Source organism: Sciurus carolinensis, chromosome 9 (genome assembly GCF_902686445.1).
Source record: "Sciurus carolinensis chromosome 9, mSciCar1.2, whole genome shotgun sequence".
Lineage (NCBI taxonomy): Eukaryota > Metazoa > Chordata > Mammalia > Rodentia > Sciuridae > Sciurus > Sciurus carolinensis.
This window is the reverse complement of record NC_062221.1, coordinates 891,764-899,359: the sequence shown is the minus strand read 5'-3', so window position 1 is coordinate 899,359 and position 7,596 is coordinate 891,764. Positions and strand designations below refer to the sequence as shown.

Here is a 7,596-nt window from a genome sequence, read left to right as displayed (position 1 = left end):
TTTAAAAAATGTTAGACATGGTAGAATACCAAGTGAAAACCAAAATTGTACCTCATCTTTGAAAGAAAAGTATATGTATACACAAGAAAATAATGTGGGTAAAAACATGCCAGAATTTTAATAATGGTTAACACTGAATGATGGGATTACGATGGGATTTGGGGTTTTATTTTTTAAAAATATTTTTCCAAGTTTTCTACTGTTTTTATCTGAATGTATTACTTTTATATGTTAAAATATGTACCTACAGACTCTAGCCTAAATCAAAGACATTTTGTAAAGGTGTAACAGTCAAGATTGCAGTTTTAGTTCATGAGATGTGACAGATGGCACTCAGAAAGGCTATCCAAGGTTAAATCACTCCTTGGGAATATTACATATTTGAATGCCATCAGAGATAATATCAGGGTGATTAGTGCCTTTTTAGTTGACTCAAACTAATGCAGAGAAACTTATAAGAGTTCAGAAAGGAATTAGGAGGACATCCAGGACAGAAAACTAATTAGAATAGAAGAAGCAGAGTTGAAAGGACTTGGCAGGTCAGGAGGCTTTTGTTCTCTCTGGCTGTGTGTCCTTGAACAGGCCATAACCTCTCTGGTCTCAGTTTCTTAAACTGAGAAGTACGGAGGTTGACTGAGGAGGACTCTTTAGTGCTCTAATTTTGTGAGTCTGGATTCCCAAAGGACAAGTTTGGGTTTGGGGTTTTACATGGAGCTGTCAACATATATGTGTCTACAAACTGCCTTTCCTCAGCCGTGGTGCCCACTGAAATGTGCTGGTGGCCGCCTGGTGCCCCTTCCCCATCTTCACCCGCTCTCCTCTGCACTCTGCATGCTGGGAAAATGAGGCTGTGGCTTCACCACAGAGCTCCCTTGTTCTCTGGCGCTCTGCTGAGGAGGCCAAGGGCAGTGGCCTGGCCGGGGTCTTCCTCCTCCTGGTGGGGCTGCCCACGCCCCCGCTCCCCTCCTGCCTCAGTGTCCCTCGTTGGGTCTCCTAACCCTGAGCACATTTCTGTAAGTACTCTTCATCGGTTTGTCCGAACCCCGCCCCTGAACTGTGCTCTCCACATCCTGCCAGGACTAGGTAAATAATACATTCCAGGGAGTCAGTTTTTTCTGGATTCCACACTTAGTTCAAACCCAATGTTTCCCATCTCCCTAGGGTAGGGCCCAAGTCCTGCCCCTGACCCACGCGACTGTGCTGCTCACTCTGCTCCCACCACCTGTGCCTTGCTCTGCACCCCACAGAGACCTGCTGCCTCTGCGCAGGCCCCAGCTGGCTGCAGGCTGAATGCCCTCGGCTTCACAGTGCGTCCTGCCCTGACCACACCCGTGCTGGAAGCCCCTACTTCCCGGCCCTCACTCCTGCCTTTTCCCCTTTCTGTTGCACTTGTCTTTTAACATACAATATTATTGTCTTGCTTGTTTTGTTTATTGTTTATCTTTCTGTACTAAAATGGACTATCCAACAGGGGAAGAGTTGCCATCTGTCTTGCTCATTCTTACATCCCTGGAGTCTGAGGTGCAGCCCCGCACATCCTGGAGCCTTGGTAAATATTGTGTCATGGAACGAGCTTTTCACAACACCTTACAAGATTTTCACTCAATATTTTCAAAGTAAAGAAATAAACGTGCCTAAAATCATAGAACATTGGGACACTGGGAAATTCTCTGCAAAGATAGGTACTAGTTTAAACATGTATTTTGAAGAAGAAAAAAGGGATCATTTTAATTATTAGACAAAGATGGTTTCTTTACCTTTTATTAAAGCATTTCCTTCTTTGTAAAAATTTCAAAAAATTGCTGGGAATGGTGGTGCGCACCTGGAATCAACAGTGACTCAGGAGGCCTAGGCAGGAGCATGGCAAGTTCAAGACCAGCATCAGCAATTCAGCAAGACCCTGTCTTAAAATAAAAATAAAAAGGACTGGGGATGGGGGCCAGTAGTAACGCATCACTGGGTTCAACCCCCAGGACACACACACACATTTTTTTTCCCCAGAAAATATGCAAGCTACGCATTGGATCATATTGCAGAAGTTTAGAGAATACAGCGTCTTTAGTATCCCACGGACAGTATAAGATAATTAATACACATTATTTTGACACTAGTCGTTTTTAAGCATATTTGATTCAAGGAACATTGAGGAATTTTAAATATTTGGTCTAATAGTTTAAATAACATTTCCTTTACATAGGAAAAGCAAATAGAACCATTCTAAGGGTACAAAGTTCTTTAGTATTTTGAGTGTAGGCCTTTGGATAAATCACTGCAGTAACAAACTATTGGAAAAAAGTTTTTATTTTGAATTCACAGGGTCTAAATACTGTGGCTTAATGAATACCTAGGGTTTTTTTTTAATGTCTTTTATGGGCTCCTTGGGCTTTGTTTTCCTCTTCCATTTGGTTTGACTGCTCTCATTTCCACACATTCTCATTAGGGTTTGGATCTCAGTGCAGGCCTCACTGCAGTGGGAACAAACTTGCCGTGCGACCCTAACTTTCCATTACACACTGGGGCAACTGAGCGATGATCGCCACAGGAGAGGCGGAACCACCACGTGAAAGAAGCCACGCGGGGGACATTTTTCCTCTGTGTTAATGTGGTTTCACTGTAATAAGAACTCAGAATAATCAACTAGTGACCAAACGTAAATCATCGACAAAACCCTGTTCCCTTGGCGTAAAATACCCAGTGCTTCTTGTTTGATGGTGATCTTCATGGCTGCCACGGCAGCTGGCATGTCCTAAACCCTCCGAAGCAGCTCATGACACTGATGCTTCAGTGTTCTGAGCACGAGAACAGCGCAGGCTTGGCGGGCGCTCTGTAGCTGTGTGCACAGCGTCCAACGCCAGGATGCGACCCTCAGTAGCGCTCTGGCCTGGAAGCACTGAGTGATCCCCAGGTTAAGACTTTGGTCAGAATTTGAAGCTGGTCGTTTTATTCTTTAAAAAGTGAATAAATATGTGAGGAGTACATGCTACTCCAGTAGTAGGGTCACTATTAATAGCCACAAGAATCACTCGGCATTGTATTTCCAGGGAGTTCTATGTGATTATTTTTCTAGTGGCATGCATTGTTTTACTTTTGATTAGAGAGTTACCGTCAAACAGTATTAAGAATAGCTGTCAATAAGTTGGGAGGATAGCTCAGTGGTGGAACCCTGCCCAGCAGCTTGGGGCCTGGGTTCCTACTCCCAGCTCTGAAGAGGAGGAGGAGGAGGAGGAGAAGGAGGAGGAGGAGGAGGAGGGGGAGGAGGAGGAGGAGGAGGGCATCAATAAGCGTAAGAACTCACCGTGGCCGTCTCTGCTCCTCTGGTCACAGCTCACACAGTCTGTCGCCTTGGCCATGCAGCACGTCATTGATCCCTGGGAACCTCTATCTGTGTGACCCTCGGCAGGTCACTGGACCCTGGCTTTGACTCCTGGTTAGTAAGCTGGATTTAAGGCATGCCCTCCACTGTCTGTGGGAATGCTTTGGAATTTATAATAGAGCAGCTCAGCACATGAGGACTCTTTCAAAGACAAGCATGATTCCAGTCACAAGTCTTTATTATCTCTAGTTTAGGAAACTGAAATTTAGAGAGACTAAGTCAGCCTTAAGTGTTTAACCACATTAGTGTCAAGAAACACACAGAATTATAGGTTTAAAAGGTTGATTTTCATAGTTTAGATAAGAAACTTGAAATTTAATCACACAGGGCAAAATACTGCCTCATAAACAAAGGATAGTACTTTCTAAACAGTATAATCAGATATTCATTCTGAACCATGAACTCATTAATTTTAATTATTTGTGTCAAACTGAACATGCTTTCATCAGTTATTGATCAGCATTCAGGTTAATTATGACAGCTGATGAAAAGATACCAATTTGGAGTTATTTTAATCATTAGACTGAAAAGAGAAATGCATAACATTTTTGATAAAATAATATTTTCCAAATATATATTCAAAATATATATTCAACATATATATTGCATTAGCAATAATTAGAATGATTATCCTTGCCTCCAATATTATTTCATGTAGCTTAGACATTAGAATAAAACCTCCTTAAGAATATCATATATTTTATAAAATGTCTCAATTTGAAGAGTTACCTTTAACTGAGATTTATTAAAAATATTATGACCTTAATTCATATGATTGAAATATTATTTGTATTTAGTAAACATCAGATCAGAAAAAGATCATTTAAATTTTTTTGTGTGTGTGTGGTGGTGCTGGGGTTTGAACCCAGGGCCTTGTGCATGTGAGGCAAGCACTCTACCAACTGAGCTATATCCCCAGCCCTAAAGTATTTTTAATGGAAAATAAAAATACAGACATATTTCAAATATGTATAATGGAGAGAGAATTGCCTCGTGCATCGTGCTGGCGTGTTCTGCTGGGTTCTCAGAAAAGGCAGAAGCAGTGGGGGACGGAGAAAATCAGACCAGGCAGAGCGGCAAATGCTGCATAACTGCGTCTCACATGAGCCTTATGGGATAAGTGTCATTAAGTCCAGGTTAGAGACGAAGAAATCGAGCACTCAAGAGTGTGGACTCAGAACCACAGTTGAAAGGGATCTGAGTGACACGCAGCTTCCTCCTCTCTGTTGCCCCAGTTCATAGTCCGTAACCCCCCAGGTCACATGTCCCGGATGTACGAAGAGGAGCTACTCTGGGATTTGGAAACCACATGCTGGTGGAAGCAGGATAAGAGATGGCTGGAGGTGGACAGGCCAGCTGAGAAGTAGGGCAGCTGGTGGGGAGGTTCTTGCCGGGAGTGAAGGAGCAGGATGTGATGGGCTGACAGATCTGGCTCCATGGGAATATTCTAGGCCAGACTCTAAGGGAAATGACTAAACAGACTCCATGTTGCTCTGAGACTCCATGTTATGTAGGAAATAAGCTTCTCCCATGGGAACACCCCGCCTCTGCGCCCATCATCAGTTACTTGGTGTGACATGTTTAATAATATACAATGGCAACTCCTATGTAGTAAAGAATTGCTCTCTTTGATCCCTATTGCTCCTAAACAATGTACCATGTGAATGGTGATTGTGTGGATGTTACCAACCATTCTTTAGTTTGTACCTAGGTAAGGGTCATTTTGACCCACTTCCCCCTCTGTCGATGATCTCATGATGTTAGTTTGTAATTTTGAATCATAGCAACAGACACTTATGATTGATGTGATTTTTGGTATAAGAACCCCTACAACCTGTGGTTGGGGCTGTTCTCCCAGTAGCCATTTTTTGGGGCATTGTGTGAGACAGTCAGCTGGCCAGCTTAATAAAGACTCTCAAATTTGAACTTCTCAGTGGTGATCGGTCTGTTCTTAAGTTGCGCCCCATAACACAGGAGGGGCTTCTCTCCCTGTGAAAGAGGCAGTGGACCAGGTGGGCCAGGGCCCCACAGCTTGCTGGGCAAGAATGGTGGGCACCGTCGCTGCGGTGGGTAGGGTTCTCTGAGGACTTCCGGTGCCCTTTTATTAAAGAGTGGGGCTTTGTCATATTACATAAGGGTTTCATTTTTTCAGTTCTTGAACAATGAAGGGCGGGAGGTTGGCCTGTCGTTCTGTTTCAGTTCCAGTGAAGATGGGCCTTCATCTGGAATGGGGGTCACTGTGTTGGAATCAGACTCTCAAGTCAGACTGTCTCCACAGCAGACCAGCAGATTCCCGGGATACCAGGCGGTGCTTTCTGGAGACTGCACTGTTTCCTGCCCCAGGGACGAGGACACTTGCCCAGCCCCAGCCTTGTAGTGGGCAGATCACCTCGTCAACCTGGGACCCTGCTTTCTTCCTAGACCCCTTCCAGTCCTTCTGCTCTGCAGTTCCATGAGACAGAGACTCTGCTCGCTGCTGAGGCCCCTGAGGAGAAAAGAGTCGTAACAGTCACCTTCCGTGTTAAAACTCTGCTCCACACATTTTGGTGTTCCAAAGATTTAAAGTTCATCAACTCCGTAGACTTCGGAGGCAGGGCCGTTGGTCTTTCCAGAGAGTATCTGAGTGTGTTCAGCATTGTTAGAAAATTCTTCTGACAGGTGAAACTGTTCTAGGAGTTAATTCATGTTTTGTAAATCTCATTTTGAAATTTAAAGTAAATGACTTGTTTTGGGTATCCTATTCTGGTGCTTTTGAAACCTCAAATCATTTGATCTAACACCCCCCAAATCACACTCCACTCAGAAGTTATTTTAGGGACCATTGTTTGCTACATGAAAGGGGCAGATAGAACTTTTTTGTTGTGGTTCTGTTTGTTTTGTAGTGCTAGGGATGGAACCCTGGGCCTCACACATGCGAGGAAGTGCTCTGCCACTGAGCTACACCCCTAGGCCCTGGATGAAAGTTCAAAGGTTAGAGCATTTCAGTTATTCCGCATGTTACGTGACGAATGCATGCTAAGTGGAAACATTCTGCTATCGTGTCACTTTATACTTTTATAGTGCAGTAAATTTTTTAGGTTCACGGATGGGTAGATCATCTTGAAAGAAAACAGAAAGATTTTTAATCATGTGAAAACATGCAGTGCTCTTCTCCTGGAGCTGACACCTGCTCAGTAGACACGAACCGAGCTCCTGCTAACCCCACGAGCCTCCCTACTTGCTGAAGCGAGGGGAGGGGTGATACATGATCCGTGGCCCCGGAGAGCGGAAAGCTGCTGGAAGGGGCTTATAGTCCCCCCGGAAGAAGAGAGCTTATCAAGTGTTTTCTACCTGATGACCTTGTTGAACCCATCAGGTGGTATTTGTGGAACGTAAGGAAACTGAGTCTCACGGGAGTTCAGTTACTTGAATGGTCGACTTGCTGTAACTTGCTCAGTATTTCTTGCCCCATTAATTAGGACGGGACCATGGCTGTCTTCCTCCCTCTGCAGCCCCAGGGCCTAGGTGGTGCATAATATCAGTGGCGCTTAGCTGCTGAACCACATCCCCAACCTTTTAAAATATTTTATTTAGAGACAGTCTCACTAAGTGCTTAAGGCCTTGCTAAATTGCTGAGGCTGGCCTTGAACTTGGGACCCTCCTGCCTCAGCCTCCAGAGCCACTGGGATTACAGGCATGCGCTATCATGCCTGGAAATGTGAATACATATTTGATGGATTAGTAACTGTTGGATTATTGGATCAAAGAAATATGGGCTGGCAGAGTATCAGCAGCACTGATCTTCTTCCCTTAAAGAGTTCTCTTGCACTCTGCCTCATTCCTGTTTATTGTTTCTGTTTAGTTTTAACAGGGCAGATGCTTGAGGTCTGGAAAAAGAATTGTGTATGATCTAAGTTTTTAAATAAGGTGAGAGATTGCCTTTGAAAGGCAGAAGCCAAACACCGTTGTGGAAGCACCAGGATCAAATCTCCCAGAGCTCAGACACCTTGAAGCCCAGCCGCAGAAGCATTCCTTTCTTTACGAAGAAGCAGTTGTGCCGTATGCATGGAGCTCTCCCCTTCCGTGGCCTGGACTCATTTTAAATCAGCCATTAGAAGAGACGGCAGAAGTTTGAGAGTCTTGAAGTATATTTCGTGCTTTGTCAGAAATCTGGAAGCGCAACATGGCTGATGCTAAGAGGCAGGATCATTAGCACTTCAGAATGGAAGAATGGAGTTAAAATG

The 7,596-nt window shown here is 44.2% G+C and overlaps 1 non-coding gene across 1 annotated transcript; it reads right to left on the bottom strand.

The window, feature by feature from the left end:
* Positions 1-4,217: 4,217 nt before the first annotated feature.
* Positions 4,218-4,290, bottom strand: Trnav-cac (transfer RNA valine (anticodon CAC)). Its single transcript has one exon. It is a non-coding gene; the product is annotated as a tRNA-Val (tRNA).
* Between the last annotated feature and the right edge of the window lie 3,306 nt (positions 4,291-7,596).